Source organism: Salmo salar, chromosome ssa10, assembly GCF_905237065.1.
Source record: "Salmo salar chromosome ssa10, Ssal_v3.1, whole genome shotgun sequence".
NCBI classification, from domain to species: domain Eukaryota; kingdom Metazoa; phylum Chordata; class Actinopteri; order Salmoniformes; family Salmonidae; genus Salmo; species Salmo salar.
The window spans coordinates 50,561,947-50,574,353 of NC_059451.1; the positions used below are offsets into that span (position 1 = coordinate 50,561,947).

General features: G+C 42.8%; 1 long non-coding RNA gene across 1 annotated transcript; it reads right to left on the reverse strand.

Moving 5' to 3' along the window:
- Window positions 1-496: 496 nt before the first annotated feature.
- On the reverse strand, window positions 497-3,419 carry LOC123724423 (uncharacterized). The gene is made up of 4 exons (XR_006756967.1): window positions 2,477-3,419; window positions 1,958-2,100; window positions 1,635-1,840; window positions 497-1,515 (listed from the first exon to the last, which is right to left on the reverse strand). It is a non-coding gene; the product is annotated as an uncharacterized lncRNA (long non-coding RNA).
- Window positions 3,420-12,407: the final 8,988 nt, after the last annotated feature.

A 12,407-nucleotide genomic window follows, 5' to 3' on the forward strand; every position in this document is an offset into this window, starting at 1 on the left:
TTGTTTTCTCATTACTCATAGTAAAATCACTAGGCCTACTAAAGTTGCTCAGACCAATCCACTGCTCATAACCTATGTCAATCAGCATTGTAACAGGTGCCTGTCTTAGTAGGCTATAGTTTGTGAACTGCATACTGTAAAATGTTTGTTTTTCTTCATACCATGAGTATATTAATTGATATTAATGAATTTTGGTAAAACAGCTATCAAATCGTAAGCTGCTGTACTTTTTTATTTAACTAGGCAAATCAGTTAAGAACAAATTCTTATTTACAATGACAGGCCAAACCTGGACGACACTGGGCCAATTGTGCACCGCCCTATGGGACGCCCAATCACGGCTGTTTGTGATACAGCCTGAATTCTAACCAGGGTGCCTGTAGTGACGGCTCTAGCACTGAGATGCAGTGCCTTAGACCGCTGAGCCACTCGGGAGCTTCAATAGGACCCATGGAAATAGCCCCTATGTCCCACCATTTGAAACTATGGTGTAGGGTACGATGCACTGCTGAAGTATAAGGGTTGGGCAGCAGTACATTCCACTCAATATCAGATTTTCATTGATACACCGTTAACTGATTTAAAGTCAAACATAAAAACGATTGATAGGCTACTGTTAGATTTGGCAAGTCACATTTCAGATAGGTGATGTACTTACAATGCTGAAAGGGGCAGCAATGTATTACACTTTTTATTACATCAAAATAATTTATTCATACTATGTACAGACCTGTTATTGATTTATTTATTAAGACTTTTACTTTATTTATTTAAGCAGTCCAATTGAGACCAAGGACTATTTTGCAACTCAAAATTACACCAAAATCACAATCCGAGCAGCATAGAAAATACAAAAAATATATATAATAACAAAATAACATTAACAACAACCACATTCCTCAGTAAAGAAGTCCTAAGCCAACATTCTGAGTTGCTGCTGATGTCGCCATAGTCGCCATAGGACCAGAAGAAACGGAGGAGAGGAAACATGGCAACAAATGCGCTGAAATTAGACATTCCTTCTCCACTAGCGTATCAGTCAAATTACATTTCCCTGGAAGGGTTCAGAAGGTGAGGGGTCAGGGGTCAACATCGGGAGACTAGGCTGCTCCCGAGGGAGGTGGTGGCAGCCTTCTCTCTCTCCTGCAAGAGAGAGAGAGAGAGAGAGAGAGAGAGCGAGAGAGCGAGAGAGAGCGAGCGAGAGAGGCAGGGGTGGTGTATGATTTCAGAAAACACAGCAGTCGTCATCTAAGCTCTCAGCAATAGGACTTATATCTTCATCTGAGCTCTCAGCAATAGGACTTCTATCTTCATCTGAGCTCTCAGCAATAGGACATACATCTTCATCTGAGTTCTCATCTTCATCAGAGTCATCAAAAATAGCCCCTTCTCCCAGAATCAGCTTGTGGTAGGTATTCCTGCTGTTGTCTTGGTCTTGTGTCGGTTCACTCAATCTTCTCTTCAGGAGGCAGAAAAGGCCATTCCTCCCTCTCTCTGATAACTCCACTGCATTGCCTAAAAGTCACATGTAAAGCAGTAAATGATTTACAATTCCATTACACAAAATAGTGTGGAGGATATTTGTAAAGCAAGACAAAAAGTTCAGTCCAAAAATTGTATGAACCTCAACTTACTCTGATCTTGCAGATGCAGGGACAAAGCCTCCAGAGTTCCCACTGCTCTTTGTAGGCTCCCCCAGCGCTTCCAGTTCCCACTGCTCTTTGTAGGCTCTCCCAGTCCCTCTTCATCTCCTGCACCAGGATCTTCTCTTCCTCCTGCAGTCTGTTCAGCAACGTCCGTCTGTCCAAGATTGCCTTTTTGATTGCAAGATGGCTGTTGCCTGTGAGATGTAAACTCACAGAGGTATATAACAGAACAACAGCAATGACTGCAGCCTACGCTGAAGGTAAAAATGAAATCACAATAGATACTGTACGTTCTGCAGTCATATACTTACTGGTGCCTAGTCTCTCCCATGGCCACACAAAGTTGTCAGTATTGAGCAGCTTATCCTCTGTGGGGAGCCAAAACTCTGCCTGCTGCTCGTCAAGTTGAACAATGGCAGTTGTCAAGGCTGCCTTGTCTTCCTCTTGTTGCCGTCTGAATAAAAAGGGGTGATTAGATACACTGTAGATTCAGATATGTTACATGACTATAAGTTACAGAACTACTATAGAGGCAGAAACAAAGAGAGTACAAAGCAATCAACTCATTTCTAAAGCATTTGTTGTCATGCGGTTATAACATTATTGCAAGGCATGCAGAGTTGTGGCTCACAAGATAGTCTGCTGTTAAGGGTCATGTCATTTCTCAGTTTAATTAAATGTTTTACATTAGATCAATTAATAACATAGGTCAACCCTACATTTGATCATAAACATGGTCTGTTGTGTTTGACTAATGTATTTTCTTTCACAAATCAGTTGAACTGCTTGATTAATAATGTGTTAGAGATAATTTTGCTGTTGGGCCTTACCTGTCAAACGGTAGAGGTAGTATTCCCTCTGTTTCACACTGAGGTAAAGCCCATCAGCCTTCTTCTGGACATTTCCTGTCTGACTATCCTGAAGTGTGGTTGTCAAACATAGGGCAGGTTACAAACATGACTCCACTGACATCAATACATTTATGAAGTTGAGAGACAGCGAAACATTCACTTTTCTACCTGTTGCATTCTGGCTTGAAATATACTCATTCCTGTCATCATATTAGAACATATTGACTACTTTACATGTGTAAGACATGTATATTTTAGGGGTCAATTAAGGGTGAATAGGAACTTTGTGCATGGACAGTTACTGAGTGAGACAAGAGGAAGTGTAGAAAGTTTAAATTCTGTTCAAACACGTTTTTTGCTGAATATTAATATGAATATAGGAAGGAGGCAAAGGGTAGCAGTCTAGTTTCAGTTCCTGATAAGGAAGGCCAGTTTCTGTGGAACTAGGACAATGAGGGATGTGGAACTCAACTCAGGATTAGTCAACAGTTGAAGACAGAAGACATTGCTGGGTTGGCGGGACATAGGGGCCCACCTCGAAGACCATCTGACTACAGTCCTATCCTATACACACACTGCTGGGTGGGGGGCCATTGGGGCCCACCCCGAAGACCATCTGACTACAGTCCTATCCCATACACACACACACTTCCACGCCCATGAGGGTCCTAGATTTAAGGCCATGACAATACCAGTAAGAGGACCATACAGTGTTTCTGTCAAACCACAGAGAAGGATTGTTTATCTTAGACTTGTAAGGCGGTGACTCCGCCAAGTCTGAAAGTATAAATATATGCTTGTGGGTGGAATAAACTTGGTTTGAGCTTTTTCTGGTTGTCCGTTTTGAGTTGTTGCTCTATTTGTTCAGATCTAACTGCTGGACCTCAGCAACCACTCCTGAACCTAGCATACCTTCAGGCCACTGCTGGACCTCAGCAACCCACTCCTGAACCTAGCATACCTTCAGGCCACTGCTGGACCTCAGCAACCCACTCCTGAACCTAACATACCTTCAGGCCACTGCTGGACCTCAGCAACCCACTCCTGAACCTAACATACCTTGAGGCCACTGCTGGACCTCAGCAACCCACTCCTGAACCTACAGTAACATACCTTCAGGCCACTGCTGGACCTCAGCAACCCACTCCTGAACCTAACATACCTTCAGGCCACTGCTGGACCTCAGCAACCCACTCCTGAACCTAACATACCTTCAGGCCACTGCTGGACCTCAGCAACCCACTCCTGAACCTAACATACCTTGAGGCCACTGCTGGACCTCAGCAACCCACTCCTGAACCTAACATACCTTCAGGCCACTGCTGGACCTCAGCAACCCACTCCTGAACCTATCATACCTTCAGGCCACTGCTGGACCTCAGCAACCCACTCCTGAACCTAGCATACCTTCAGGCCACTGCTGGACCTCAGCAACCCACTCCTGAACCTAGCATACCTTCAGGCCACTGCTGGACCTCAGCAACCCACTCCTGAACCTAACATACCTTCAGGGCACTGCTGGACCTCAGCAACCCACTCCTGAACCTACAGTAACATACCTTCAGGCCACTGCTGGATCTCAGCAACCCACTCCTGAACCTAGCATACCTTCAGGCCACTGCTGGACCTCAGCAACCCACTCCTGAACCTAGCATACCTTCAGGCCACTGCTGGACCTCAGCAACCCACTCCTGAACCTAGCATACCTCCAGGACACTGCTGGACCTCAGCAACCCACTCCTGAACCTACAGTAACATACCTTCAGGCCACTGCTGGATCTCAGCAACCCACTCCTGAACCTAGCATACCTTCAGGCCACTGCTGGACCTCAGCAACCCACTCCTGAACCTAGCATACCTTCAGGCCACTGCTGGACCTCAGCAACCCACTCCTTTACCCGTCATTTGGGACACTGCAGTGTCCACTCATTCAGAGTGGTCTTACTCCCTAATTTTTCAGAATACAAGCCTGAAACCATTTCTAAAGACTGTTGACATCTAGTGAAAGCCATAGGAAGTGCAATTTGAGCCCTAAATCAATGGAATCTGTATAGGCAGTCAATGGAAAACTACAAACATAAAACAAATCTCACTTCCTGGATGGTTCTGTTATACTCACAGACATTATTTTAACAGTTTTGGAAACTTTAGAGTTTTCTATCCAAATCTATATGCATATCCTAGCTTCTGGGCCTGAGTAGCAGGCAGTTTACTTTGGGCACGCTTTTCATCCAGAGGTGAAAATAATGCCCCCTACCCTAGTGAGGTTAACAAGAGGTTAATCTTTAAGCCGATGTATAACACTTGTATATTTTATGAATGCTTATTATGTGTATTTCTGTATTTTGAATTTGGCGCTCTGCAATTTCACTGGATGTTGGCCAGATGGGACGCTCCCTGTTCACCCACGACTGCATGGCCAGGCACGACTCCAACACCATCATTAAGTTTGCAGACGACACAACAGTGGTAGGCCTGATCAACGACGCGACAGCCTATAGAGAGGAGGTCAGAGACCTGGCCGGGTGGTGCCAGAATAACAACCTCTGACCTCAATGTAACCAAGACTAAGGAGATGATTGTGGACTACAGGAAAGGAGGACCGAGCACGCCCCCATTCTCATCGACGGGGCTGTAGTGGAGCAGGTTGAGAGCTTCAAGTTCCTTGGTGTCCACATCACCAACAAACTAGAATGGTCCAAACACACCAAGACTGTCGTAAAAAGAGGGCATGACAAAGCCTATTCCCCCTCAGGAAACTAAAAAGATTTGGCATGGATCCTGAGATCCTCAAAAGGTTCTACAGCTGCAACATCGAGAGCATCCTGACTGGTTACATCACTGCCTGGTACGGCAATTGCTCGGCCTCTGATCGCAAGGCACTACAGAGGGTAGTGAGTACGGCCCAGTACATCACTGGGGCTAAGCTGCCTGCCATCCAGGACCTCTACACCAGGCGGTGTCAGAGGAAGGCCCTAAAAATTGTCAAAGACCCCAGCCACCCCAGTCATAGACTGTTCTCTCTACTACCGCATGGCAAGCGGTACCGGAGTGCCAAGTCTAGGACAAAAAGGCTTCTCAACAGTTTTTACCCCCAAGCCATAAGACTCCTGAACAGGTAATCAAATAGCTACCCAGACTATTTGCATTGTGTGTGCCCCCCCACCCCTCTTTTATGCTGCTGCTACTCTCTGTTTATCATATATGCATAGTCACTTCAACTATACGTTCATGTACATACTACCTCAATTGGCTCGACCAACCAGTGTCCCGCACTTTGGCTAACCGGGCTATCTGCATTGTGTCCCGCCACCCACCAAACCCTCTGTTACGCTACTGCTACTCTCTGTTCATGATATATGCATAGTCACTTTAACCATATCTACATGTACATACTACCTCAATCAGCCTGACTAACCGGTGTCTGTATATAGCCTTGCTACTGTTATTTTTCACTGTCTTTTTACTAGTGTTTTTATTTCTTTACTTACCTATTGTTCACCTAATACTTTTTTTGCACTATTGGTTAGAGCCTGTAAGTAAGCATTTCACTGTAAGTATTCGGCGCACGTGACAAACTTTGATTTAATTTAACAGCTCCTGGAGTTCCCTGTGTATTCTCTGTTCCTAAGGCTGACGGTACTTCCCACTTATGTACGGACTATCATCGCGTAAATGCAGTTAAAGTATGACTCTTTTCCTCTACCTCGCTTAGATGACTGCATTGACAGAATTGGCTCTGCTGCTTATGTTAGTAAGTAAGATTTGCTAAAAGGTTATTGGCAGGTGCCTCTGACCTCTCGAGCTTCTGACATCTCGGCTATCGTTACGCCTGATAACTTCGTACAATACACTGTGATGCCCTTTTGTAATGTGTAATGCACCTGCTACTTTTCAGCGCATATTGTGTTTGCAGATGTGCCAAATTGTACTGCTTACATTGATGTGGTGATTCATTCATCTGATCATCTCGCCACCTTAAAGGGTGTTTCAGAGGTTGGAGAATGCTTCTTTTAACCCTCAATTTGGCCAAGTGTAAGTTTGGGAAGGCTACTGTGACTTACTTAGGGAAGCAGGTGGGACGAGGTCAAGTGCGCCCAGTAACTGGCAAGTGGATCAATTGTTGCTTTTCCTGCTACCACGACTCGCCGCCAGTTGCACAGATTCCTGGGGGTGGCAGGGTACTATCGTACATTCTGTAAGACATTTTCGATGGTAGTAGCTCCCCTTACATCTCTGCTTAGTCCCAAAGTACCATATAAGTGGTCCCAGGACTGTAACTATGCTCGAGTCCGCCAAAGCGCTACTTTGTAGTGCCCCAGTGCTTGCCGCCCCCAACTTTGACAAGCCCCCAACTTTGACTCCACCATTGAACAAAGACGCTAGCTTTATTGCTGGCCTTACAGTTTTTTTTAGGTATATGTGGGCTCCAGTGCCTTGCCTGTACTAGTCTTCACGGACCATAATCCTTTGGTGTTTTTGAAGCAAATGTACAATCAAAACATCCGCCTTATGCGGTGGGCTCTGATTGTACAAGGATACAATGTACAGATGAACTATGTGAAGGGTTCGGGGAATGTGGTTGCCGATGCTCTATCGCGGGTTTAGTAACTGGGGATGCGTGTTTTTTGTTGTTGCAAACTGGAAGTTTGCAGCTTTTGGGGTGGGCGCGTTACGTTCCCCAGTTTCTGTGTTGTGGGTTTGTTTATATGTATGTGTGTATTTCAGGAAATGGCTTCCTGGATTCCCCCAAGCAGCTGATTGGCCGGCACCCATTGCCGATTGGAGTTCTGATCCCGCCCTCTCGTTAGGGGATACAGCTGTCGGCAATTACCGACTCCTTCCTAGCTTTAAAAGCCATTGTTCCTTTGTTAGGAAGAGAGCTTCTTGGTATGTTCTGTTGTTGGTCTGTATAAGTTTTGTAAAGTATTTTGTAGCCGGTCCTGCAGGTGTATGCCATAGGACTGTTTTTGATTAGGGAAATTGTTCACTGTACAGTTGTAATTATTCTGTTTTTGTTCCCAGGGGGGCACCTTGGGAGTTCTTAGGCAAGAGGCCTGCGGGCATACATATACCTGTAGCATTTACTATGTCTATGCACATTAGGTAAGACCTGGGTGGACCATCCCCTGTATTTTGGTTAGCGTGCCAGGTGCTGCTAAGATAAGTAGTGGTAAGGTAGGAGAGAGGACTTTAACTTTTATTTTCTTTGGTTCCGTCCAGCCCCTTTTCCCCAAATTACCGTGTGAAGGAAATAAATTCCCTGTAAACTGTAACATATTCTGCCTCTGTCATCCTTACCCGCACCTACAGTCACATACCTCTATCACTCCACGGGGAGTTGAGTGTAGCAGGGTGTTGCGTCCCCCCCTCCAAGATGTGCGCGTAACAAACATGCTGGTAGAAATTGGGTAAAACGGATTTAAGTTACCCTGCATTAAATTTCCCGGCCTCTAGGAGCACCGCTTCTGGATGGACATTTTCTTGTTTGCTTATGGCCTTATACAGCTTGTTGAGCGCCGTCTTAGGGCCAGCATCGTTTTTGTGGTAAATAGTCAGCTATGAAAAATATAAATGAGAACTCCCTTGGTAAAAAGTGCAGTCTACAGCTTATGAGAGACTCTACCCCAGGCAAGAAAAACCTTAACTTCTTTAATATTAGATTTTGTGCACCAGCTGTGATTTACAAATCAACACAGACCACCACCCCTTGTCTTACCGGAGGCAGATGTTCTATCTTGCAGATGGACAGAACCCAGCCAGCTGTATGTTATCCATGTCGTAGTTCAGCCACGACTCGTGAAACATAAGATATTACAGTTTTTAATGTCCCGTTGATAAGATAGTCTTGATCGGAGCTCATCCATTTTGTTATCTAATGATTGCACGTTGGCTAATAGGACTGATGGTAGAGGGGGATTACTCGCTCTCCTTCGGATCCTTACAAGGCACCCCGACATACATCCCCGATAACGGTCTCTTCTTCATGCAACTGATGGGATTTGGGCCTTGTCGGGTGTCTGTAGTAAATCCTTTGCGTCAGACTTGTTAAAGAAAAAGTATTTGTCCAGTACGAAGTGAGTAATCGCTGTCCTGATATCCTGAAGCTCTTTTCGGTCATAAGAGACAGTGGCAGAAACATTATGTACAAAATACGTTACAAATAATGCGAAAAAACACAATAGCACAAATGGTTGGGAGCCCGTGAAACGGCAGCCATCTCCTCTGGCGCCATCATCAGACAATGCTATCTGGCTGGCGGTTACTCCTTTCTCACATGCCACATCTGTTGTTTGTCACCCAGACTAAGGAGGATGTACTCATCTATAAAAGAAAAAAACTGTGTTTGTTGGGTTCTCAACAACCTTCGGGTGTTGTTGAACGCTCCATTATTGCCTTCATGATCACGTTACTTCTGGGTTTGTTCATCCAGCAGCAGTCTTTCCTGTAATGTCACGATTGCAAAAGTCACCTAAATCAAAAACTGTTCAATCCAAGGACTATAAAAGTCATTCAGAAGGAAGTGGACAAAAGTATAGGCAACAATACAATATGACATCCTTGGAAACAACTGCGAGCATTGTGTTACTTTCGTCTGTTATGGCAAATCAAACAATCAAAATCCAAACAGGTAGCCATGACAGTATAATTGAGAGAATATCCTAATTAATGCTTTGCTTGAGGAGATGCACTCCATAATAATTTATTTTCTGCTTGTCTTTTTCCTTATAGGAAGATGACTTCATTAAGTATTTGACTGCTACTACATAACTGTTTGGTGTACTGGCTGCTGTTGCTATTTCTACAGTTGCTGCAGCAAACACTTAGTAAATAGGTTTCTTCGGTCTCTCATGAGTCCATTGAGAATGTCAGAGATTCAAAATGTTGTTTATAGCCTGATGAATAAAGTATCATCTCAAAGACCAATGTGGTTGTGTGGTCATTTTTCCTTCAAAGCAAACAGAATATTAAATTAAGATACTTGCCTTTGTATTCATCAAAACATGAACTTTATTAACCTTTAACTGCAGTGGGCTAAATCAGGGTCACAGAGTGTTTCTGGGTAGTCTTAAACAAATCTACTTAGACACAGAAGTATACACTTCACACACGTGGTTATGGGCTTAAACAAAGAAGACACCTGTACCATGTCAGATATAGAGTTGAAATGTATTACATTGAGTTTATCTTAATATTAGACTTTATATACATCACATAAAACTGAAAAATAACAACCATTTGACATCGAAACACCTTCTGTTTAAATAAATAAATATTAATTAATTAAATGATGAAACAACATTATACCCATGAAGCACCTACTGGGGGGATTTGGGTCAATTGACTGCAGGAAAATGATGTATGGAGAATCCTCTCATACAGTTCATATGAATCATATATTATTTTGTAACGTATTAGCCCCGGACCCATATTAAACCTACTCCTGAATTTGAAAGAATTGCTAATGAGTAATCTCAATTGAAAGTGATTCTTAATCCAGGAGTAGACTTATTCTGGGTCTGTGAAACCTGCACTTTAATGTTCTGTACTTGTTCCTTGAATGCATACAGTAAGATAGGAGGACAGGTTTTTGGTGACATCAATATGCTGTTTATCTACAGTAAACAAGACAACAGTAAACATGTCTTTGTATCTATTGATCTGTTTGACATACCGAGTGAGGAAATCCACCATTTACAAAATTACACCCCCCCCCCTTGGGCCAAACAGTGTAGTTTTGTAAATGGTGGATTTCCTCACTCTGTATGTCCAACAGATCAATCGATATAGACATGTGCCTGTTATACCGCCACCGTGTGGTTGATATGAATTTTCTTTCATATTTCGTGTCTTGACAGTGTTTACAACATGTGTGCTAAATGTTGTTACAATATGAATATCCTTGACTGTTTTATATGCATTTGTGCCAGACCAAGCCCACGTGAATGTTTATTGGTCAATAGCGGCCATGTTGTTTTCAGTACTTGTACTAGACCTTTGTCCATAGATGCCACATATCAAGTTTCGTGCAGATCGGTCATTCAGTGCCAGAGGAGAAGCATTTAAGTGTTTTCACAAAATTCTAAATGGCAGAAAATGTATCATTGGAGACCTTCATGACTTTATGTCAAACGGGGTTGGGGTTAGGGGCACGGTTGGTGAGTACCGGATTACATGTAATCTGGGTCTGTGAAACCTGCATTTAACGGATTACATGTAATCTGTTATCGTTTTTTGTAATCCCTTACATTACCAGCAAAAATATTGTAATCAGATACTTTTGAAAACTAGATGATTACTTCGAGGATTACTTTGAAATTCAGAAATGATGTTTGCGGAAAAAAATAAAAAAAATAAATAAATAAATTTCGGACACTAATGTTTTCTCAATGGCATTCAAATCAGCGTTGAGCGAGTCTGACCACAAGTCAGAGACCACTATGATTACACACCAAATGTGTTTGATGGATCGGGGGAAAACAGCAGGAATAGGCTTTTGTAGGCTACAGTCCAAGCTACTGTATGTCTTCCAATGGTGCGACTGCTGTCGGCATCCAAAGAGTATCCAACTTGAATAAACGCTTCGATGGCTGTTCACAAATCTAAATGTGTATTTGAACCCAATAATGGTTGAATTCAAGTAGTTTAAGCTACCTATCAATCATTGGCAATCCACTGGTTTCAAAAACAATGAAAAATGCGCTCTTGCAACAGCTGCATAGCGCAGATCCCAGCGTGTGGAATGAAAGTGGGGCTTTTATTGCCCCTTTTAAGTCTATCTGTAGTTGCTACATCCATTTTTAAACGTATAAATGATATATACAGTACCAGTCAAAAGTTTGGACAAACCTACTCATTCAAGGGTTTTTCTTCATTTTTACATTGTAGATAATAGTGAAGACATCACAACTATGAAATAACTCATAGGAATCATGTAGTAACCAAAAAAGTGTTAAACAAATCAAAATATATTTTAGATTCTTCAAAGTAGCCACCCTTTGCCTTGATGACAGCTTTGCACACTCTTGGCAAAGCATGCCATTCCATGAGCACAGCATTTGGCTTATCTATAGCTCCATATTTCCAAGTCCTATTCTTGAAGATCAAGGGGTATAACATTTATTGGAATGACTGCAATTCTGTTATCTTTACATTAAAAACCAAAGTCTTATCATTTAATCATATTATTATATGTAGTAGATAGCGGTGGGTTAGAAGAAGCCTACATAACCAACCCATAAAGTCAAATGTAACATCCATATATGGCCAGCTATGTAAACTGTAACATTGATTTATCCTGCAATAGATGTCGTTCAATTGGTAACACACATTTTTGACTTCTTCTAATGCCTCTTAAGGGGACAGTAATCTAAAAGTAATGGAATGTAATCAGTGTTTGGGTAATCCAAAAGTTACCCGTCCAAAACTGATATCTAGTAACTGTAACAGATTACATTTAGAAAGTAACCTACCCAACCCTGGTTAGGGGCATGACCTTTCAAAGTCTTCATTTTCAATCACTTGTTATATTGCCACCATCTGGCCAATCAGTATAATTTTGTTAATGCCGGATCTCTATGGGAAGATGCATCATTCACCAAATCGTGCCAGTGCTGTCTGAGATATTACGTGTGATGAAACAACGTACGAACATGCTTAAGGACGGAGACAGATCCACAGTCCCCTTCTCAAATTTCATTGTGGGGGACAATAAAGATGAAACATGGTCCTGAGCACCAAATCATGAAATACTTTGCCCAATAGATCCTTTTCCAGTACACACTGACATCACGCACAGATGCGTGTAACTCTTGGCAGCAGTACACTCTAAAAATAAAATGTTCCTGGAGTATCTTTAGGGGTTCTTCAAATTGAAACTCTGGGGGAACCCCTATAAGTTCAAATACCC